Raw genomic sequence first — 25,259 nt, 5'->3', positions numbered from 1 at the left:
TAACTGCATTACAAACAATGGAGTCTATTGCAAATGGCAAATTGACTCGGATGAGCTTGGAGGCTCTCCAGAGTGCTTGTGAAGCCAGGGAGTTAGACTTTGTGGATAAGTCTAGGGCTGAGCTGATAGCTGCCCTGGTGGACTACCAGACTGATGGTGAAACTCTTGATGAGGGGGGGAATGCAACCAATGAGGACTCTGCCCCTGGGGTTTCTCCTGAATCTGTTTCTGGGAATGCCGCCATTCCTGCTGCCTCTGTTCCAAACCCCAGCAATTCCTTGGAGCTTGAGTTATTAAGGATGAAATTGGCCTTTGAATACCGCAAGTTGGAAATAGATGCTGAACTTAAGAAAGAGGAGTTGGCTCAACAAGTGGAGCTCAAGAATAGGGATCTTGAACTCAAGAGCCAGGACACTGAATGTCAGAGAATCCAGCTAGAGAAAGCTAGAGTGGAGACTTCAGCTAAAACCAGTGAGCGCATCAGGTCCCCAGCCACCAAGTTTATGAAAGATTTGGTTGGTGTATTTGTGGAGGGTTCAGATATCCTCCAATGGATTGAAGCGTTTGAAATGGCTTGTGCGATTCATGATGTTGATAAAAGAGATTGGGCTAAGTGTTTGTTAAGCAGAGTGCCTCAAACTGGATATGATTGTATTCTGAAGCTGAGTGTGGAAGAAAGGGGTCAGTATGAGTGTATGAAGTCTGCGTTGATTGCCAAGTTTGGCAAGACACCTACCCAATACCTTAGAAGATTCAGGGATTTTAAGAAAAGAGAGAATGTGTCTTGGGTTGACTGGGTGAGTGCTGCGCACATGAAAATGATGGGGTGGATTGATGGATACAAGGTTAAGACTTTTGTTGAATTGTCCCACCTCTTGTTTTTTGAGCATTTTTCTGAAGCCTGTTCACCAGAGCTGCGTCAGTATGTGGCTGACCAGAACATTTTGGACCCCTTTAAGCTGGCTAGGTTGGCTGACAAGTGGGTCTCCCACCGGGTGTCCCCTAAGGACTCCAGTGGGAAGGACAAGGACAAAGAAAAGGGGGCCTCTCAGAAAGCTGAGGAGTCCCACAAGCAGTCACAGTCGGGTAAACCTAAACCTTCCTCTCCCAAGACCCAAAAATCTAGTGGGGATAAGTCATCTGTGGGTGGGAATAAGAGTAGTGGTCCACCTGCTGCAAAGCAGGCTCCCAGTGGTTCCAGTACCGTACCCCGCACTCCTGGCGCTTGTTGGGACTGTGGGGCTCTGGATCACAGAAGGGGTGACTCCAAGTGTAAAGGTAAGGCACTTGGAGTACAGGCTGTCAGCCTGACCTACCCTTACCCCGTGTCTGAGGTGGAGGCCACTGTCCTCCCCTCCTCTACCGGGATCATACTTGGTGCTCCGGTAGAGATTTCCTTAGTGTCCCTTGGGGCCTGGGACCAGTATGCAGAAGTACTGGCGACTATCCCACAGAACACCCGTAGGTTTTTGAGAAGTGTCCTCTTGAATGGCAGCCTTCTACTGGTTTGAGAGACACTGGGGCAAGCATGACAGTGGTGGACAGGACCCTGCTCAAGCCAGAGCACTATGTAGGTGCTAATTTGAGAACCACCAGGTTAGCTGGTGGGCCTCCCAAATTATCGCCTGTAGACTTAGTCACACTCATGATTGGAGACAAGACAGCAAAGCTTCCTGTCCTGGTTCAGGACAATGTCCCTGCTAACATTCTGTTAGGAAATGATCTAGTAGAGTTGGGGTTGATCTCGGATGGTCTTCCCATGACTGCTGCTGCAGTCACTAGGTCACAGGTGACACCGGGTCTGGCTGTGAGTCAGGTACCCGAGCCAAAGGCGAGGCCTAAGGCAAGAAGAAGGAAGACCAAGAAGGCCACCTCTGTGGAGGGAACACCTTCTCTTCCTGCTGTTCCGACAGCACCCATTGGGATCCATGCTCCGTACGGGCTGGGTCCAGTGGAAAACCCAAACTCAACTCCTGTGGGAGAAGAGACAGAAGACTCTCCTGTGGGAGAGGTTCTCAACCGGAGGATCATCCCGACCTTCAATGCTTGTTAGCTGAAGGGGGACCCTCCCGGGCAGACTTCTGTAAGGGACAGAGAGAGTGCCACTCTCTCGAGGGACTGAGGAAACAGGCCCTGTCACAGGAACAAGGAGAAGTGCCTAGGACATTCTGGATTTATTGGGAGGGTGAGCTCCTTGTTAGTGAGCCCACTAAGCCTGAACCTGGTGCCCTCAAGAGGTTGGTGGTACCCCAGGTTTACAGGCCCTTCCTACTGCAGTTGGCGCAGTAGAAATGGGCAGAGAGCCTCTGGTTAGTCTTCTTGGTCCCAAGATGACCAGCCAAGGGCAACTCATGAGTTGCCCTTGGCTGGTCATCTTGGGACCAAGAAGACTAAGCAGAGGCTCTCTGCCCATTTCTACTGGCCACGGATGGGAGTAGAGGTGGAGTCCCACTGCAGGACCTGCCCAACTTGTCAGTTGTCTGGCAAGACTGGAGGCAGTGTCATTGCCCCACTGCAGCCATTGCCAGTGGTTGGCACACCATTTGAGAGGGTGGGCATCGACATCGTCGGTCCCCTTGACCCTCCCACTTCAGGTGGACATCGGTTCATCCTGGTCTTGGTAGATCTTGCCACCAGGTACCCTGAGGCAAAACCCCTTCGGACTGTTACTGCCAAGGTGGTTGCCAGGGCTCTCCTGGGCATTTTCACCCGTGTTGGATTCCCCAAGGAGGTTGTCTCTGACAGAGGATCCAACTTCATGTCTAGTTACATGAAAACCATGTGGAAAGAGTGCGGGGTAACCTACAAGTTCTCCACCTCTTACCACCCCCAGACCAATGGTCTGGTTGAGAGATTTAATAAAACTCTCAAGGGCATGCTAGGGGCTTTGGAAGAACCCCTAAGGAGGAAATGGGATCTCCTCCTGCCATGCCTGCTGTTTGCTTACAGAGAGGTACCTCAAGAGGGTGTTGGTTTCAGCCCCTTTGAGTTACTCTTTGGACATCCCGTGAGGGGGCCCCTCGCCTTGATCAGAGAAGGCGTGGAAGCCACCCCTCCAGGTCCCGCCAAGCAAGTGGGGGACTATGTGTTAGGCCTCAGATGGAGGATGACACAGATGATGGGTCAGGCAACAGCAAATCTCAAGGCCAGCCAGGAATTGAATAAGTATTGGCATGACCTTAAAGCCTCGCAAGTGGATTTAACTCCGGGACAGGAAATCCTTGTGATGGAGCCTACCAAGCCTAGAGCTTTGGCAGACAAGTGGACTGGACCCTTCAGGATCATCTCCAAGATGGGCGAAGTCAATTATCTGGTTGACATGGGAGCCTCTGGGGTAGCCCCTCAGGTATTCCATTTCAACAGGCTCAAGCCTTTCCACCGGCGAGCAGAAGTCTCATGTCTCTTGCTAGCTTCAGGGCAAGAAGAGGATGAGAGTGAGCCCCTTCCTGATTTGCTGCATAGCAACCCTCAGGATGGCTCAGTGGAGGGAGTACATCTCTCTCCGGATTTGACAACAGAGCAACAGAGGGCCTGCAGGGCTTTGCTCCAACAGTATGCCTCTCTGTTTTCACTGACGCCAGGCCTTACACCGTGGTGTAGGCATGAAATCGACACTGGTGACAGTGTGCCTGTCAAAAGCAGGTGCTACCGTATGTCAGATACCGTCAAGAACCACATCCAGGCTGAGGTCGCCAAGATGTTGGATCTGGGTGTTATTGAACCCTCAACCAGTCCCTGATCCAGTCCAGTGGTCCTTGTCCCCAAGGCAAGTTCCCAGGCGGGTACCAAGGATTGGAGGTTCTGTGTGGACTACCGAGGAGTCAATGCCGTCACCAAAACTGACGCGCACCCATTGCCCAGGGCTGATGAGCTCGTGGACACCATAGGTGCTGCCAAATTTGTGAGCACCTTTGACCTTACCTCAGGCTATTGGCAAATAGCTCTGACGGACCATGCCAAGGAAAAGACGGCTTTCTCAACACCTGAGGGACTCTACCAGTTTGGGGTCATGCCTTTTGGGTTGAAGAATGCCCCTGCCACCTTCCAGAGATTGGTCAACCATGTGCTCAGTGGGCTGGAAGCCTTTTGTGTGGCTTACTTAGATGACATTGCCGTCTACAGTTCCACCTGGGAAGAGCATTTGACACATCTGGATAAGGTGTTGCAGGCCTTGAAAAGGGCTAACCTCACTATCAAGGCCACCAAGTGCCAGATAGCTCAGGGGAAAGTTACCTATCTTGGTCATGAGGTAGGAGGGGGTCAAATCCAACCTCTCTCCAGTAAAGTACAGGATGTACAGAACTGGGAGACTCCCACTACTCAAATCCAGGTGAGAGCCTTTTTGGGCCTCACTGGGTACTATCGCAATTTCATGGCAGACTATGGAACCTTAGCTGCACCCCTGACAGCTCTAACTTCACCCAAACAGCCTAGGAAGGTTAATTGGACCGAAGACTGTCAGAGGGCCTTTGATGGCTTGAAAGAAGTCTGTGTAGGGCACCTGTGTTGTGTGCGCCTGACTACAGCCGACCCTTTATCGTCCAGACGGATGCCTGCGACACCGGAATTGGAGCTGTCTTGTCCCAGTTAGATGACAAAGGGAGAGAACATCCTATCATATTCATCAGTAGACAACTCAAGGGTAGAGAACTTAGGTGGGCTACTGTTGAAAAGGAGTGCTTTAGCATAGTTTGGAGCCTTAGGCGTTTTAGGCCCTACCTTACGGGGTCTACCTTCAAGGTCCAAACAGATCATAAGCCCCTGAAGTGGCTTATGCAGATGAAGGGTGAGAATCCGAAATTGCTCAGGTGGTCCATTAGCCTGCAAGGCTAGACTTCACCATAGAGCACAGACCAGGGAAGAGTCACGATAATGCAGATGGCCTTTCCAGAAGGTATGTTGACCGTCTGGATGAGGGTGTCTATCCCGTGGGAGATTAGACACCCTCCACCTCAGTCTGGGGGGGGCGACTGTGATGCTGGAAATCCATCAGAGGGACAGGGCCTCTGAATCCTTGTCCTTTACTGCTTTTTATCGTGTGTTCTGTCATGTTTTCTGCCCAGGAGTCCATGTGGGACTCCTGGCAGTGCAGCTCTCTCTTTTGGTTTCGTGAACAGACCCATGGGATACCCTTATGGCACCCATGGGTGGGGGTGCAACCCTGTGCCCCTAGTGTATGTTTTTGGGCACCTGTGTGTGACCCACAGAGCAGGGTATAGGCTGGTGGCAGCACTATGCTGAATGTGACAGGTGCTCTGGGTGTCCTCCATTTTGGGATACCCAGGCCCTGCCATTGGGATCAGTTGATTCCTGATAGGAAACAAGATGGCCCCTGTGGCCTCCTGCTTTCTATTGCATGCTACCTTGTTTCCCAAAGTCCTGGGAAGCCCTGACTCTGTCCCTTCCCCCTGACTGGCTGTTGGGTGGAAGTTCCATATATGGTGTTGTTGTGAAGGCCCAGCTAGACTGACTGGAGCCTTCCCAGTGACTGTATGTTGTGGGTACCTCCTGTGGGTGGGACCTGGGTGAATGGAGTGTAGGGTGTCCTGACCCACGTTTAAGCTACCCTGCTACAACATTTGGTGCTGTGGGCTTAGGAAATTCAAGATGGCGGAAAACCCACATGTGCGCCGAAATCCAGGAAAGCTGCGCAGTTGTGCGCACACCAAAATGGTTACCTAACTTGCCACCCACCAGGGTAAAGAAAGGTCTTTGTTAACAAAATCCACTTTTACTGATGTCAAAAAGTTGCTGAAATCGTGACTCATTGGACCACTTTAAAGATTCAACCCTTTTTGTGGGGTTCCACATAACCATCTTACTGTAAGGAGCCCCATCAAAACAATGTTAAGCAAGGATTTACTACCATGTAAGAACCATTCCTGTTTAGAATGCATTAATCCAAGAAAATCCCAAAAATGGGTGCAGTACCAGTACTCACCACTATCCAAAAGCCGGCGTTTTAAAACCCACTGTGTGTTTTTCTGAAGGCAAGCAAAATGCCTATTTTCAAACATTGCAACATGTGCAAAATATTCACTGAACACCAGCAGACATTTGGCAGAATGGAGTTTTGTGTGCCTACAAAATCTGGGAAATGAAGAGCCCAAAAACAATGCTTATAACAAAAATGCTATGGAGTCAGCAGCTTAAGCCTAACTGCAACTGGATTTAAAACCACCAAAATCGAAAATGTTAAATTAAATGAGTGACCTATGTTTGGTGTCACATGCCTTTGTAACTGTTGAAATGTCATAGTTTTGCACTTAGAATCAGCATTCTAGCTGCATGTGTAAAATTACAAGTTATTTTAAAAGCAACAAAAAGTTAGCTGAAGGTCTGGCTTAAGGAACTTGATTTTGCCTAGCAACGGATCCCATCAGGAGTGAAACTTGAGTCACAACTATGTTCCCAGGCCATCTGCCCTTTTGCTGCTCACACAAAGGATATGCCATCTATCTGATAATTGAATTATCTGTGCTCTGCAGAGAGTGAACAAAGCCCTCTCCACTCAGGCAAGGGTTTTTATTACAGACGTCGTAAAAAGTGGCTTCCTCCTGGAGAAGCTGGGAGGAGCACTGCCTGTGAGAGCAAGCTGGCTTGGCAGAACTGGAAAGAACCAGAAATTCAACCTTGTGCTGAGGGTAAACCACACCCCTTTGGAGCCAGAACATAACTTTAAAAAGATGAATAACTCATAGAGCGGACATGTGAAAATTTTATAAATGATACCATAATTTTTGTGATTTTTCTGCCCACAGTTTAAGACGTGGTAGGAACCGGTGGTATGTTCAGGGGGGTTTTAGCGGAAAAGTGGATATTACTCTAAATGTGTGCATGTTAAAAATCTGAAACTTCATCAGTTAATGTCCCTACCCCCTGCACACATGTATGTAAAGTTGGGTCCATGTCGGAAATTGAAAAAGCAGTTAAAAAGTCAATTATGTACACTCTTTGAATGCAAGCTCCGAGAATGAGCAGATTTGGACATAGACATGGCTAAATTCAGCCACACCATGTATATGTAATTTCAAACAACTGTGTAACTCTGAAGTATGGATTTTGATCATATATATATTTGGGTGCACAGATGATAAAGGGAGGATGTTTCAAGAGATCATAAAATGACATCAATCTGACTCACAGTTCAGTTTGCCAATCAAGCGGAGGAATGGAAGCCTGACCAATGACGAATGAGAGGGGCAAGTCTAGTGATGCAACACACACACCCATTCTCAAGAAACAGATAAAAGCAGAGAGTCAGGACACATAGAGACATTCAATTTCATCTGCCGCTGGAAGCCCTGCCGGAAAAATCCATACTTACCTCCATCAAACTCCAGAAAGCCAAACTAGAGACTTCAATCTATCCAGAGCAGAGACCAGACCAGAGAGAAAGCAGTGCTGTGCCTAGCAGAGAGCAGAGCAGAGAGAAAGCAGTGCTGTGCCTAGCAGAGACCAGACCAGAGAGAAAGCAGTGCTGTGCCTAGCCGAGACCAGACCAGGCGCTGTGAGCAGAATCCGGAAAGACCTGACCAGACTGAAGATCGTGACCAAGTCGCTTTCCTGTTCAAAATCTCTTGTGAGTACTTAGCAAAACTCAGAACACATCTCTTAGTTTAAATTCATCTAATTCAATCTGTTTAACCTAAGTAGAACTGCCTCCTATCTGTCACCTGTCATTTCTAGTAAATTTTGTCATTTTGAAAAAGTGTGCGTTTAAAATTTACAAAACCAAAAACGACCTTTACTAAATTGCTCATATCTCCGCAACCGTTTGGGCTAGAGACTTGCAATAACTTTTATTTGGAAGCTGAGATCCCAGGCTTTCCTAGGACCCCAAAACGGTAGAGATAGTCCTCGCGGTTCCTCTGTAATAGCGCTCGGCGCATCCGCGAATTTTGCCGCGATTTGCAAATTTCTTCACATGTAAAAAAACTGTTGCTGCCTGATTTCCATTGCCAGAAATTCGTTTAACCTGCTAACTATCCCTGCATCATTGCTAGTGTGAGCCTGGACTAATATTAACTAGATACCACTCACCCTGAACCTTTAAAAGGGAATTAAAAGCGTTTCCAGCATATTTCTCATTCATTGCCAGCACATATCAAAGCATTTGGGCTTGTGTTTTCTAAACTCCTATCTGTTTTCTGTTGTCTAAGCTTGCTGGGGGATTGAACTGATTACATTGATTGCATTTCTGAGAACTGTGTGCTTTCCTTCCATTTCCTTGCCTTGCATAAAGAGGGGGGGAGGGAATTGCCAGAGAAAAGTGATTACATTGTTTGGTTGAAATCATATTGCGTATTTTCTGTACTGCATTCATTGAATATTGCATCCACCTGAGCTTACATAAAGCATCCTCTACCACATTATATTTTTGTTCCTATTTACCAGTGTGCTACCTTACCCATTTCATGTCAACTCATTAGTGATTATAAGAAGTGTGCTAGTGCCAGATTCTCCGTTGTTGACCTTTGTCATATCAGATTAAGTGTGCTAGTCAATTATTAATTTATTATAAAGCGTGATATAATATATATTGTTTAAGTTATCAAATAAACCTTTTAAACTTGCAAAACAGAACTACTTCTTGGCTCAGTGGGGTCAGGGAGATTCCAAGAGAGGGGTGTTATACAGGGGTAGTCATCCAGAACGCATGAACTGGACCTAAAGATATATCAATAAGGGTTTTCATTCAGTATTCTAGACTAGGCGTTAACTTAGCTGTAGTGCTGAATTGAATCCTCTTACAAAGTGGGGGCTCGTATCCGGGATTCTGGGTTAGAATACCACTTGTGCAGCTTAATACAGTGTGCTAACTGACGGGATACATACATCCAGTCGGATCACCACGCTGCATTACGCTGTGAAGCATTCCTCAAAAGGGACACTCCAAGAAAAGTTCTGTTCTGCAAAACTAAAATACTAACTTCTGTAAGTCAGGACAGAGACCAATCTTTAGAATGACGACCTTGGTAGATATGAAAATAGCCAGAGAGCACTTCTTACATAAGTTATTTGTGAGAGGTGAGTGGACTCACCAGGACCAAACAGTCTGGTTGCAGGCCATCATGCAACAGGTCACGGAAACAGGGTCAGATATATATAGAGATCAGGGTCCATTACACGTGGCCCTGAGTGAACTATATATGGCTCCTAAGGCCAAAGATGAGCACGACAAGATTGTTAGGATAGCGGCATATTTATATTTATACATGGGAGCCATACAGAATAAATGTGCTGAAGGCCATGATCTGGCAAAAAGGCAACAGATGGCGTTAGAGAAGGCCCAATCTGATCTGGACTCTTCTGAGCAAAGGCTGCACAGAAGCCAGGAGTCAGAAAATGAGACCAGACAGTACATCACTAAAATAAAGGAGGATATGGATGTGCTGCAAAAGGAAAAGTCAGAACAGGATACCAGATTTCTGGCCTTGCAGAAGGAACACCAAGAAGGTTTGGACTCCCTACTGCAAAGCCAGAAAAAGCTGGAGCAACAGCTAGACTTCAATAGGGCATGTGCTGAGCAGGTAGTCACCCTGCAAGGCCACCTAGATAGAGTGAAGGAGGAGAGCAATAAACTGATTCTGAAAGACCTGGATACCCAGGCAGAGTTTGATCAGGAGCGCCAGAAAGCTGGTGCCTTCCAAAGGCAAAGGGACGACCTGGCGGCACAAATGCAGACTCTTAGTCAGGAAAGAGACGCCTTAGGCCAGGAAGTCTGCCATTTAAAAAGAAAAATGGAAGAAAATCACCTGGCCCACCAGGGGCTGGGTGATCTCCAAAAAGAAAACCAGAACTTGGTAGAGCACACCAGAAGGGTGGAAGATGCTCTAGCAAGAAAGGAGCAGGCCAATAGGGACATTGCCCAGGAGGTAAACCTCCTGCAGCAAAGACTGGCCCAGTTCTCCAGGACCAACCAGGAAGCACAGAGGGAGAATGAGGCCCTCTGTCAACACAATGATAGGCTCCAGCAACAGGTAGCGATGCAGGAGAGACTGATAGAGTCCAGTAAGGCCTTAACTGAAGAACTGAAGGCACAAATGCAGGCTCTTGCATTGCAACAGGGAGCAGGGGCGGATAGAGATGAGGTCCGCTGGGAAAAAGAGACTCCTGACCATAACCGCAGGAGCCCTAACCCCAGGGGCCTTCATCTCCCCCAGTCCCTGGACTCTGCCACCCCCATGTCCCCTGGCGCACATGAGCACAGGGCCACAGGGATGGCAGATTACTATCCAGCTAAGAGTATGGGGCTCATAGGCCAGTACCACTCAGGAATGGAGGGGTGGGCATCCGGGTATGGGCACCCAAGTACAGTACAGTTCAATGGGGAACCCCAGGAGAGTAGGCCCATTAAGGGCATCCTGAAAACCTCTGCCCAGTTAGGTCAGTGGAGGGGGTACCCATCAAATCCTGGCAGCAAGGAGGAATCTGAAGACTCCTCTGAACTGCGCAGGACACAGGAGACCAGGTCCCCACATTCTGCCAGCCATTCCCAGGCTCGCAGAATCCGGGAAAACCTGGAAGAACAGACGGGAACCTCTGGGAGCAGTGCCTCTGAGTCCGACGAAGAATGGACAAGGGTTATCCGAACCAAAAAGGCCAATAAGGCAAAAAGGGCCTTGCTCAAGGACCCCTTAAAGCAGATTAAGGCGATCAGGAGCGTCATCACGCCTTACCATAAGAACGCTAAGTATTCTGTTTGGGAGCACTTAGAGTTGTTTGAACAAATGATGGAGACTTTCCATTTGAAGGACAGCCAAAGCTGCATTCAATATGTAAAGTGGACCTTCTCCCCGGAATACTCCAGTTTCTTTGCGGGGCTGGAGGACCAAAATCATTTAAGATGGTCCACCTATAAGGCGGCCATCCTGAAACATTTTTCTGTTCACAGAAATCCTCAAGAGGCTCGCAAGGCAGCCTACAATTTGCAATGTGGGGAGGATCAGGCCCCACAAGAATTTGTGCAGGAGTTAAAGCGGGCTTTTGCACAGACCACAAGAAGGGTGCGCACGGATAGCCGTGAATTTATAAACACGTTTTTTCATGCCTTGCCCAAATATATCATGACCCAGCTCGTGAGGGATTTTCACGAGAAAAGATCTTTAGACTGGGTCATTGAACAGGCTACCCGCATCTATGAGGTGCAGAAGCCCATAGAAAATAAAAGCAATGCCCAGAAAAACCCCAAAGCCAACAGCACCCCTGCTGCTGCCAAGGTGGCAGAGGTAAAGGTCACCCCCGTTTTGGATTTGGAGATGGGGGGGCCTAAAAACCTACCTGCACCTAATAATGCTAGGCCCAGAAGGTCCTCGAGCCAGTCGCAGACAGGGAGCCAGGGAGGCAGCCCCACAAATGGGGTCCCTTGCTCTCCTGACTATGTAAGTCCTCGCTACAAAGGTAACAGACCCATCCTGGGTTATGTGTGGACTCCTCCAGCCCAAGGGGGGGGGTCCAGACAAGCACCTAACCCAGGGAACTTCCCTCCAAACTTCCCACAGGAGGGCAGAAATTTACCAAACCCTGGGCGGAACTTTTTCCCCAGATATCCACCCGACTTTCAGCCCCAAAACCATCCATCCTTCTTTCCCCAATTCCCTGAGCCCAGACCACTGAATCCGGGAGAGGGGAGGCCAAGGGTGGAGGGGTACCCAAATCTTCCCAACCCGGGGTATTACCAGAGAAGGGACAGCTACCCTTCCCGGGATCAGCCCAGGGGAGAAAACAGGGCCCCGTATCAGCCTGAGCGGGTTTCCCAGTTAGAGCGCCAGGTTCAAAACATGGCGCGGGATATGGGTCACATACTGAGGGCTCAGCAGAACCCTCAGATCAGCATGCCGGCGCAGAACGCACCCAACTCTGGACCTGGTGCTCCAGAACAATGACGGGGGCAGCACCCCGATAACTCACCGGTTCCCAGGGAGGAGGCACAAGGGGAAGGGGGGTGTAAAGCCTTGGAGGAAGCTTCCTTCCTCACTTGTAAACAGCCCCTGGAAACCCAGGAACCGGAAACAAAATCTCTTGCCCCTGAAAGTCTGCCTCCTAAGGAGCAGAGGGAGGGTAGGAGAAACAAAAGACCCAAACAGACTCAGTTTGAGGAGGAGGTACAGATCTTCCAATTTGAGGGAGAGGGATCCTCAGAGGATCCTGAGAAAAGGATCTTCTCCTTCAGAGAGGGGGGAACTCCTCCCAAAGAAAAATGGGTCCCTAGGAATGCAAATCCAGACTGGGGAGATGTGGAGACTGAGCTACCGCCGCCCACCATCTCATCCCAGAACCAACAGCAAGAAAATCCCCTGGTTCAAACCCATCCTGGGGACTGCCTCCAAAAAGGGGGGGGCAGCCCAGAACCGGAACCAGGGGAACCCACAATGGCTCTGATCTCCAGTTGCCAACTTTTTCTTTCAGATTCCCAAGGCTCTCCACAGAATTCTGCCCAAAGTTCCTTTCTCGCGATGTCCAAAACCAGAAAATTAGCCCACCAGTTGTCCAAAAATGTACATTATCTGTGCCCCCTTGAGGAGAAGGAGGGAAGATATTATGCCCCGGTACAAGTACAGGGACAGGGTACAATCTCGGCACTGGTGGACACTGGATCTCAAGCTACCCTTCTGTCCAGAAGGGCCTTTGACGAACTGAATGCAGGAAGGGGAGAGAATTACCAAATTCCTCTCACCTCTCTTCCTGGACAACTGCAGAACTTTGACGGGAAGGAAATTCCCGTTGAGGGGACTGCAGACTTGGACATTAAGATCGGGCGACACAAGTTGAAACACCCGGTCATAGTTGTGACCCCGGAGGGCACCCCTTGTTTACTAGGGAATGACCTCCTGAGAAGGTTGTCACCCCTAATAGATTGTGTAAACAAGGTCCTCTGGACCCAGACTAGCCGACCAATAAAATTAAAACAGAGTGTCAACCATGTTAGTTTAAACGGCACCTGCCACATGGTTGAACAAAAATCTGACCAAGTAGAATTTCACTTCCAGAATAGCCAAATTCCAGACGTGACAGTAATAGCAGTAGGACAACAGACTGGTGATGGGGGGTCCTCTCTATTTCTGAAAATCAACCTTCCTTCCAGTCTAAAGTGGTATTCCACGCTGGAAGGAAACACTCTGAAATTCTATACTAATCCACAATCTGAAACTCCCACTCCTATAGTCCAGAAAGATGTGAAATCAGCTCAGAGCCTGGCTGATCTTCAGCAAATTGGAGAGCAGTTGTTCATCCCTGTCCAGTTAAATGATGGGAAGGACTCTGTTCTCGCTCGAGTGTGTGTGAACAACGGTAAGAGCTTCATCAGCGAAGCCATGTTCCGCCAACTCCCAAAAGATCCAGCCATTCCCACCTTCAAACTGATAGACAAATGGGAAATGGACCTGGAAGCACCCAATTCAAAACATCTCCTGCCAAGCAGGTGTATGCTCAAAATCTCCATTGGCAACAAGAGCATAGTCCATAATTGTTGGGTCGTGCGAGACGTCACTGCCGCCTTTTACTTAGGCAGTGACATTCTCAATCGCTTTGCCATTAGTTTGGACCTAATAAACTTCAAAGCTTGGTCCCGATTAGCGGATAATCCCATGGGCTTTGATGATCCAGAAAAAGCATTTAGGTCAGCTCAATTGCTACCTTATGCAGTTGAAATTCAGATCAAAGAGGAAGTCACCATCCCAGAAAGGACCCGACAATTCTCCCTGGAAGTGAAAGTTAAAAGGGGACAAGAGTTGAAAAACCCTGATGCTTACATACATCTAAATGCTTCTCTCCAACAGCAAGGGTTGGGGGTAAACCCAACTCCATTAGTCAACATAGAACATGACGCCATTCTAATAGAGGTGGATAACAGCGACTTAAAGAGTATTACTCTAGCCGCAGGCACCATTATTGGAATGGCGGTTGATGACCGACATTTCTCCATTGATCTTGTAAATGAACTATTAGGACCAATCCCCAAGGACTGTGTTGACAGTGACAGTGAGGACAACGCAACACCAGACAGGATTTTTACCCGGCATGGGGGGAACTTCCTGGTGTACACTTCCTGCCCGTATGGTAAGGAAGATGTGACTTGTGACTTCAGGAGGGATGAGGTGATTTTCCAGGTCCATGAGGGCTGCCTTTCCCACCTGAAGCCTCCAGTCCAAATCAGCACTCTGACCAGGGACTTCTCCACCCAGCTGGAGGAGGCCGCGGAGATAGCCAAACCAGAAGTCTTTCCAGGCTTCAGGCAGATGGTGGAAGAGAGAGTCAACCTAGCTGACGCCTGTGTGACTCTGGAACAAAAGCAAAAGTTGAAACAAGTTTTCTTGGATTTCCAAGATCTCTTTGCGGTAGACTCATATGACTGTGGTCGCACTGACATCCACACAACAACAATCCCCACGGACCCTGGCATGACTCCTGTGTTTGTGAAGCAATATCGCTTGCCTCTCGCATCAATGGAGTCCCTTACTGAAATAATTAAGAACCTTGAGTCCCGGGGAATAATCCGTCCAGTCCACAGCACCTTCAATAATCCGGTGCTGGGAATATTGAAGCCAAACGGCCAGTGGAGACTCTGCGCCGACCTCAGGGAGCTCAACAAACGGGTCCATACTTCCCGATGGCCTCTTCCCTACATTGACCAAGGGCTGGCCCAGATTCAGGGGTCACAGGTATTCACTGCAATAGACCTGACCAATGGATACTGGACCGTGCCTGTCAGTAGGGAGGACCAATACAAGCTGGCTTTTACCTTTGGGGGCCAGCAGTACACATGGACCCGGACTCCCTTCGGATACCTTAACTCCGGTAATGAGTTCAATATTTTCCTACATAAGGCCATGCCCGACCTGGGTACGAGGGGTAACCTGGCTTATGTAGATGATGTCCTCATCAAAAGTTCATCTGTGGAGGAACACATAGCAGAGATCCGTTATGTTCTGACACAGTTGAGGGCCGCCGGAGCAAAACTTTCCTTTCAGAAAGCACAGTGGTGTAGAACCCGTGTTAATTTCTTGGGGCATGAGATTACTCCTCAGGGTCTCTGTCCCCAGGAAAAGAAAGTGGAAGCACTTCAGAAACTGAAAGACCCCACAACTCTGCGGGAACTAAGGAGCCTCCTTGGACTGACTAATTACAGCAGAAAGTTCATTGAGGGCTACGCAGAGATCACCAGACCCCTGATTCATCTCCTGAAGGGGGGGGTCAAGTGGGAATGGGGTCCAGAACAAGCCGAGGCAGTAAAACAACTCAAAAGAAGCCTCTCACAAGCGCCTTGCCTAGCTTACCCTGTCAGAAACAAGGAGTTCTTCCTGGAGACGGGGTTCTCTAATACGTGCTTGACGGCAGTATTATATCAAAAGCATGACAAGGTCAATAAAGTAATCTCCTATGCGAGCAAAACTTTATCCTCTGTGGAGGAAAAATTCAACGATTGTGAGAAGGCACTCCTGGCAACGGTGTGGGCATTGAAGAATTACCGCCCGTCTATCCAGGGGGAACACATCATAGTGGAGACTCCACACCAGCCTCTGCAATATCTCCAAAGTGACAGAATCCGGGCCGGAAATGTGAGTAATTCCCGAATTACTTCCTGGATTCTGTCAATGCAAGGCTTTCCTGTGGAGGTCAGATATGGCCAAAACAAGAAGAGTTCCCTCGCGCAAGGTCTGGCTGACTTGCATGATTGTGCCAGAGAAAACTGTCTCGAGGACGAAAGTCTAAAAATAAAGGACAACATGGAGGCATACCTTAATTCCCCCCACAAAGTCTTTGAAGAAGACAAGTGTGTGGGAATGCCCACTGTGTATGTGGATGGATGCTCTTACCATGTCGACAACAACGGGGAGAAAGAACTGGTGGCCGGCGTAGGGAATGCATGGGTGAATGAGTCCCCAGAACCCTCCGCTGGATACAAAATTGGTCCCCGAAGTAGTCAGGTGGCAGAATTGATGGCTGTGCATCAGGCCATCCTCACTGCTGTCCAGCATCAACTCCACGAACTGGTCATAATCACAGATTCGGATTATGTACGGAACGGGTTCGTGGAGCACCTGGTTAATTGGAAGACCAGAGGCATGGTATGTGCTAACAACAAACCCTTGAAACATGGGAAGTTGATCCAAAACATTGATGATCTGGTCACCTCGAATGGGATGACCATCTATTGGAAGAAGATCAAGGGTCATTCCAAAGTAGAGGGACCAGACAAAACTGGAAATGACTTAGCTGATCAGCTGGCCAAAACCGGGGCCATCCAAGGGGATCTAATTGAGATTGAGTCCCTGTTGGGGGAAATCCAGGTCACTGCCATCACTAGGTCCCAGACAAATGCTCACAACGACCTCTCAATTGCACAATGGAGTAAGGAGACCCCTGATGCTGATTTGATTACCGCTCAGAAGGGGGATCCAATTATTGGTAAATTTTACCAGCACCTTGAGGACCCTGAGAACTTTCCCCTGACGGATACCGATTACATTGGGAAAGAGGACCTAAGAGTGTTGATGAAATGTCCAAAAATGTTCCGAATCCAAGACGGTTTGCTGGTAAGGAAATCCAAAGCTGGCCACGATCAGTGGGTGGTTCCTACCTCATTCCGAAGCCTGATGTTAAGTCACGCCCATGATGCGGCCACCGCCGGTCATAGGGGGTTTCACACAACATTGGAAATCTTAAGAGAGGTTGCATACTGGCCACACATGGGCCAGGACCTCAACCAATATTTGAAGGGTTGTCTTGTGTGTGCACAATTTCAGCCGACATCCCTCACACACCGGGCGCCTTTACAAAAGAGGGGAATGACACTGCCATGGTCAGATTTACAAATCGACTTTGTAGGCCCTGTGATTCGCTCGGCTAGGGGGAATAAGTACATGTTGACTGTGACATGCTTGTTTACCAAGTGGGTGGAATGTCTCCCAGCCCCAAATTGCAAGGCAGAAACTGCAGCTGCCTTGATGATTAACCACATCTTTTCCCGTTTTGGTCTACCTCAAAGGATTGAGTCAGACAGAGGTAGCCACTTCACCAGTGAGGTAATGACAAAGATGTGGGAGATACTGGGGGTCAAGAGAAAGCTGCATATTGCTTACCGGCCAGCTTCTTCTGGGGCAGTAGAGAGATATAACCGGACAATTGTGAGCATATTAAAGAAGTTTGTGGCAGATTCTGGGCCAAGTTGGGATATCCGATTACCTCTGGTCCTAATGGCCATCAGATCTACCCCTTCATCTGCAACCAAAATGTCACCATTTGAGTTGATGACTGGGCGCAAGATGGTGCTTCCTCAGCATTTGCTCTACAGGACCCAAGAGCAGACACTGATAAATGCCTCCACTACTCATGAGTATGTGGAGAATTTAAGGAAACACCTTCAACATGCTTTTGCTTATGCTCAGCGGAATCTAGAAAGATCAGCTGATAGCATGAAGACCCACTATGACCTGAAAACTTCCAGGAAGGAATATCAGGTGGGAGACCGGGTCTATCTATACAACTTCCAAAGGAACCAGGCCAAGCAGCGCAAATTTTTGCCTACATGGAAGGGACCCTTTGAGATCGTCGATAAGATCTCCCCTGTGGCCTACAAGATCCGCATCCCCAAAGGTGGTTCGGCAGAGGGGGAAGACAAGTGGGTCCACATAAACCAGTTGAAATGTTGCCATCCCAGGCACACTCTGCAACAACTGGAGGAATCCTCTGGAATCCTAGCGGGTACTGTATCAGACTAATTCAGTTCCAATCATAAAACCTACCACATCTAGTCTCTAAAATATTGTGATTTACATGAAACTGTCTCTAGTGATGCTTTTTTTTTTTTTTTCAAAATAAGAATGTAATATTTCGTTACGATGAAATGCATATGCTGCCCCACTATCTCAACAGTGGTGGAAAAAAAAATCGTCTATGAGTAGATATTGCCGCTCTTCCTTTATCATCCTAGGAGAGATGAAACCATGAAGGATGACCAAGAAGGACGATCCGGAGACCGGGAGCAAAGACACAACGGGCCCGGGGTACCGCCCAATCTTCCCATCAGGACCGGCGAGGAGAACTGATCGATCTGACCGGATGGAGAAGAAGATGCTGAACTGTGCCATCTACAGAAGAGGAAGAAGATTATGCGGACAGACCGGTGCGTGGGTCAAAACCCTTGGGCACGCGACTCCCCATCGACCCAAACTCAAAGTGCAGTCACGTGGGGGGGGCTTGTAGGGTGTCCTGACCCACGTTTAAGCTACCCTGCTACAACATTTGGTGCTGTGGGCTTAGGAAATTCAAGATGGCGGAAAACCCACATGTGCGCCGAAATCCAGGAAAGCTGCGCAGTTGTGCGCACACCAAAATGGTTACCTAACTTGCCACCCACCAGGGTAAAGAAAGGTCTTTGTTAACAAAATCCACTTTTACTGATGTCAAAAAGTTGCTGAAATCGTGACTCATTGGACCACTTTAAAGATTCAACCCTTTTTGTGGGGTTCCACATAACCATCTTACTGTAAGGAGCCCCATCAAAACAATGTTAAGCAAGGATTTACTACCATGTAAGAACCATTCCTGTTTAGAATGCATTAATCCAAGAAAATCCCAAAAATGGGTGCAGTACCAGTACTCACCACTATCCAAAAGCCGGCGTTTTAAAACCCACTGTGTGTTTTTCTGAAGGCAAGCAAAATGCCTATTTTCAAACATTGCAACATGTGCAAAATATTCACTGAACACCAGCAGACATTTGGCAGAATGGAGTTTTGTGTGCCTACAAAATCTGGGAAATGAAGAGCCCAAAAACAATGCTTATAACAAAAATGCTATGGAGTCAGCAGCTTAAGCCTAACTGCAACTGGATTTAAAACCACCAAAATCGAAAATGTTAAATTAAATGAGTGACCTATGTTTGGTGTCACATGCCTTTGTAACTGTTGAAATGTCATAGTTTTGCACTTAGAATCAGCATTCTAGCTGCATGTGTAAAATTACAAGTTATTTTAAAAGCAACAAAAAGTTAGCTGAAGGTCTGGCTTAAGGAACTTGATTTTGCCTAGCAACGGATCCCATCAGGAGTGAAACTTGAGTCACAACTATGTTCCCAGGCCATCTGCCCTTTTGCTGCTCACACAAAGGATATGCCATCTATCTGATAATTGAATTATCTGTGCTCTGCAGAGAGTGAACAAAGCCCTCTCCACTCAGGCAAGGGTTTTTATTACAGACGTCGTAAAAAGTGGCTTCCTCCTGGAGAAGCTGGGAGGAGCACTGCCTGTGAGAGCAAGCTGGCTTGGCAGAACTGGAAAGAACCAGAAATTCAACCTTGTGCTGAGGGTAAACCACACCCCTTTGGAGCCAGAACATAACTTTAAAAAGATGAATAACTCATAGAGCGGACATGTGAAAATTTTATAAATGATACCATAATTTTTGTGATTTTTCTGCCCACAGTTTAAGACGTGGTAGGAACCGGTGGTATGTTCAGGGGGGTTTTAGCGGAAAAGTGGATATTACTCTAAATGTGTGCATGTTAAAAATCTGAAACTTCATCAGTTAATGTCCCTACCCCCTGCACACATGTATGTAAAGTTGGGTCCATGTCGGAAATTGAAAAAGCAGTTAAAAAGTCAATTATGTACACTCTTTGAATGCAAGCTCCGAGAATGAGCAGATTTGGACATAGACATGGCTAAATTCAGCCACACCATGTATATGTAATTTCAAACAACTGTGTAACTCTGAAGTATGGATTTTGATCATATATATATTTGGGTGCACAGATGATAAAGGGAGGATGTTTCAAGAGATCATAAAATGACATCAATCTGACTCACAGTTCAGTTTGCCAATCAAGCGGAGGAATGGAAGCCTGACCAATGACGAATGAGAGGGGCAAGTCTAGTGATGCAACACACACACCCATTCTCAAGAAACAGATAAAAGCAGAGAGTCAGGACACATAGAGACATTCAATTTCATCTGCCGCTGGAAGCCCTGCCGGAAAAATCCATACTTACCTCCATCAAACTCCAGAAAGCCAAACTAGAGACTTCAATCTATCCAGAGCAGAGACCAGACCAGAGAGAAAGCAGTGCTGTGCCTAGCAGAGACCAGACCAGAGAGAAAGCAGTGCTGTGCCTAGCAGAGACCAGACCAGAGAGAAAGCAGTGCTGTGCCTAGCCGAGACCAGACCAGGCGCTGTGAGCAGAATCCGGAAAGACCTGACCAGACTGAAGATCGTGACCAAGTCGCTTTCCTGTTCAAAATCTCTTGTGAGTACTTAGCAAAACTCAGAACACATCTCTTAGTTTAAATTCATCTAATTCAATCTGTTTAACCTAAGTAGAACTGCCTCCTATCTGTCACCTGTCATTTCTAGTAAAATTTGTCATTTTGAAAAAGTGTGCGTTTAAAATTTACAAAACCAAAAACGACCTTTACTAAATTGCTCATATCTCCGCAACCGTTTGGGCTAGAGGCTTGCAATAACTTTTATTTGGAAGCTGAGATCCCAGGCTTTCCTAGGACCCCAAAACGGTAGAGATAGTCCTCGCGGTTCCTCTGTAATAGCGCTCGGCGCATCCGCGAATTTTGCCGTGATTTGCAAATTTCTTCACATGTAAAAAAACTGTTGCTGCCTGATTTCCATTGCCAGAAATTCGTTTAACCTGCTAACTATCCCTGCATCATTGCTAGTGTGAGCCTGGACTAATATTAACTAGATACCACTCACCCTGAACCTTTAAAAGGGAATTAAAAGCGTTTCCAGCATATTTCTCATTCATTGCCAGCACATATCAAAGCATTTGGGCTTGTGTTTTCTAAACTCCTATCTGTTTTCTGTTGTCTAAGCTTGCTGGGGGATTGAACTGATTACATTGATTGCATTTCTGAGAACTGTGTGCTTTCCTTCCATTTCCTTGCCTTGCATAAAGAGGGGGGGAGGGAATTGCCAGAGAAAAGTGATTACATTGTTTGGTTGAAATCATATTGCGTATTTTCTGTACTGCATTCATTGAATATTGCATCCACCTGAGCTTACATAAAGCATCCTCTACCACATTATATTTTTGTTCCTATTTACCAGTGTGCTACCTTACCCATTTCATGTCAACTCATTAGTGATTATAAGAAGTGTGCTAGTGCCAGATTCTCCGTTGTTGACCTTTGTCATATCAGATTAAGTGTGCTAGTCAATTATTAATTTATTATAAAGCGTGATATAATATATATTGTTTAAGTTATCAAATAAACCTTTTAAACTTGCAAAACAGAACTACTTCTTGGCTCAGTGGGGTCAGGGAGATTCCAAGAGAGGGGTGTTATACAGGGGTAGTCATCCAGAACGCATGAACTGGACCTAAAGATATATCAATAAGGGTTTTCATTCAGTATTCTAGACTAGGCGTTAACTTAGCTGTAGTGCTGAATTGAATCCTCTTACAGGAGTGTGTGACCAATATACACTCCTTGTTGTGGTTGTCTGGTTTCTGGCATGAGAGACAAAGACTGAGACAGCCCTGCCCAAAACTGGCCTGAATGCAGTGTGTAGTGTTGAATGGCTGGGTACTTGTCCCAATCCACATTCCTTGTTGTGAGTGTCTGAAAGGGAGGAGTGTGGCCTGAATGCACTGTGTGCCTGATTGGCTGACTGACTGCATGAATGCCCCTCTGTATGATTGGCTGCTGAGTGTGTGCCAGCAGTGTGGATGAGAGACAGAATAGTATATCTGGGGACCTCTCACCACAGGTAATTGTTCATAAGCGTTCAGAAGCGTTCTGGAGCTGAGTCTCCACTCTAAGAGTAACTGGAACTGCTGATCCTCGACGCCCAGCTGGAAGAAGAAGACTTGCTGCTGCATTTGCTTCGACCGATCCGAAGGCTGCCGAAATCGTCGAAGACTGACCCGAGAGAGGACCTGGTAAGGCGCCCTCTTCCCATGCTCCGAGGGACCATCGAGCACCGCTCCATCTTCGCCGAAGCGCCCTGGAAGACAGACCCTCGAAAGGCTGCCGACCCGAGACGGGACCGCCGAGGATATCGAAGTGAAGCACCCGGGCATCTCCGCCGTCGAAGTCCATTGCCGTCGACCAGGGTTCGCAGGTTTGTGTAACCGCTGGAGGCCTGTTGAAATTGTGTTGCCCAGCCGTGGGGACCACTTGACGCCATGCCGCCGACGACCAGAGCCGCCCGCTCCTTTGCCTAAGAACATTCGAATCCAAGGACTCCCTCGTCCGCACCGTCGACCGCTTTATCCTGCCGGAGAAAGTCGAGGACGACCAACGCGCCGAGGAGAAACCTGCCCGTGGGTGTCCCGCCACCCGAAGACCACAAAGACTCGAACGACTCGACGCCCTTGCTGGGCCTCCGTCTCCACAATCTTTGCGGTCCAGAACTATTGTCACCGAGGTGCCCCGCACGCCTCTGCCTTGCAGGACGCCGACGCCGACGAGCACCGCTTGGACAAAGCTGCCGCCTCATCGACGCCGTTCTACCCTGTTTGTTGTCGGACGTTCGACGCCCCGTGTCTCCCGCTTGAAAGGGAAGGCATTCAAGAAGGGCCGTCGATTCCCCGACGCCGAACGCCGAGTTCCTCGATGGACGTTCGACGCCCCGTGCCTCCCGCTTGAAAGGGAAGGCATTCAAGAAGGGCAGTCGATTCCACGCCGCCGAACGCCGAGTTCCTCGACGCTTCTCGACGCCTCTCGACGATCCGTGACTCCCGCTTGAAAGGGGGTCGCTCAAGAGGGATCTGTCGACGCCTCTTCGAAGAACTCGACTCCACCAGGTACATTGGGGGGGTAAAAACATTATAGGAGGGAATAAGACTTACAGAACAATATATGGACTGGGCTTGTGCTATATCTTTATTTTACAGGTTGCCCAGGTGGGGGGATCTCCACACAGAACTGTGTCTAGTGGTAGGGGCCAGTATTCTGCCTATTGCTCAACCATCTTATTTTCTCTCCTCTCTCTATTGCTGGTTTCATTCTATTGATCTGTGTGACATTGTTACAGTATTGTTGATGCACTTTAATGAGATCTAATACCAAGGGTGGTACCACTTTAGAATTGTATATATTTGCCATTGTTGATTTTCCTGAGTACAAAGTGAGTTATTATGATAAGTGTACATAACCTTGAATATTGATTATATAAAGACTGTGTTCTAACCAATACAGGTTGTGGACATTCCTTTGTGGGGGCTTGGGGACTACACTGTACTTAAGAACCAGCCTGCATCACCTCCTGAGAAGCTAGGCCTTGATTGCTCGTCCATTGCTACCGTAATAGAGAATCTTGGCTGAGGTCTTCTGTGCCTCTCTTCTACCATATAGAGAGCAGAAGTACAGACACCCCCTACCGGTCTTTTACACTGGTGGCAGCGCTGGGATGCTTATGGTTTTAAGAATCAGTGTATAACCGTGCCACTTACAAAATATCTGCACTTTATTAAATTAAGGTTTAGTTGTGTACAAGATAACTGCATTACAAACAATGGAGTCTATTGCAAATGGCAAATTGACTCGGATGAGCTTGGAGGCTCTCCAGAGTGCTTGTGAAGCCAGGGAGTTAGACTTTGTGGATAAGTCTAGGGCTGAGCTGATAGCTGCCCTGGTGGACTACCAGACTGATGGTGAAACTCTTGATGAGGGGGGGAATGCAACCAATGAGGACTCTGCCCCTGGGGTTTCTCCTGAATCTGTTTCTGGGAATGCCGCCATTCCTGCTGCCTCTGTTCCAAACCCCAGCAATTCCTTGGAGCTTGAGTTATTAAGGATGAAATTGGCCTTTCAATACTGCAAGTTGGAAATAGATGCTGAACTTAAGAAAGAGGAGTTGGCTCAACAAGTGGAGCTCAAGAATAGGGATCTTGAACTCAAGAGCCAGGACACTGAATGTCAGAGAATCCAGCTAGAGAAAGCTAGAGTGGAGACTTCAGCTAAAACCAGTGAGAGCGTCAGGTCCCCAGCCACCAAGTTTATGAAAGATTTGGTTGGTGTTTTTGTGGAGGGTTCAGATATCCTCCAATGGATTGAAGCATTTGAAATGGCTTGTGCGATTCATGATGTTGATAAAAGAGATTGTTAAGCAGAGTGCCTCAAACTGGATATGACTGTATTCTGAAGCTGAGTGTGGAAGAAAGGGGTCAGTATGAGTGTATGAAGTCTGCTTGGATTGCCAAGTTTGGCAAGACACCTACCCAATACCTTAGAAGGTGCAGGGATTTTAAGAAAAGAGAGAATGTGTCTTGGGTTGACTGGGTGAGTGCTGCGCACATGAACATGATGGGGTGGATTGATGGATACAAGGTTAAGACTTTTGTTGAATTGTCCCACCTCTTGTTTTTTGAGCATTTTTCTGAAGCCTGTTCGCCAGAGCTGCGTCAGTATGTGGCTGACCAGAACATTTTGGACCCCTTTAACCTGGCTAGGCTGGATGACAAGTGGGTCTCCCCTAAGGACTCCAGTGGGAAGGACAAGGACAAATAAAAGGGGGCCTCTCAGAAAGCTGAGGAGTCCCACAAGCAGTCACAGTCGGGTAAACCTAAACCTTCCTCTCCCAAGACCCAAAAATCTAGTGGGGATAAGTCATCTGTGGGTGGGAATAAGAGTAGTGGTCCACCTGCTGCAAAGCAGGCTCCCAGTGGTTCCAGTACCGTACCCCGCACTCCTGGCACTTGTTGGGACTGTGGGGCTCTGGATCACAGAAGGGGTGACTCCAAGTGTAAAGGTAAGGCACTTGGAGTACAGGCTGTCAGCCTGACCTACCCTTACCCCGTGTCTGAGGTGGAGGCCACTGTCCTCCCCTCCTCTACCGGGATCACATTTGGTGCTCCGGTAGAGATTTCCTTAGTGTCCCTTGGGGCCTGGGACCAGTATGCAGAAGTACTGGCGACTATCCCACAGAAACACCCGTAGGTTTTTGAGAAGTGTCCTCTTGAATGGCCAGCCTTCTACTGGTTTGAGAGACACTGGGGCAAGCATGACAGTGGTGGACAGGACCCTGCTCAAGTCAGAGGACTATGTAGGTGCTCCTCTGAGAACCACCAGGTTAGCTGGCGGGCCTCCCAAATTATCGCCTGTAGCCTTAGTCACACTCATGATTGGAGACAAGACAGCAAAGCTTCCTGTCCTGGTTCAGGACAATGTCCCTGCTAACATTCTGTTAGGAAATGATCTTGTAGAGTTGGGGTTGATCTCGGATGGTCTTCCCATGACTGCTGCTGCAGTCACTAGGTCACAGGTGACACCGGGTCTGGCTGTGAGTCAGGTACCCG

Source organism: Ambystoma mexicanum, chromosome 5p, assembly GCF_040938575.1.
Source record: "Ambystoma mexicanum isolate Mex_15411 chromosome 5p, UKY_AmexF1_1, whole genome shotgun sequence".
NCBI lineage: Eukaryota > Metazoa > Chordata > Amphibia > Caudata > Ambystomatidae > Ambystoma > Ambystoma mexicanum.
The sequence above is the reverse complement of the archived record's forward strand: the minus strand, read 5'-3'. Positions refer to the sequence as shown.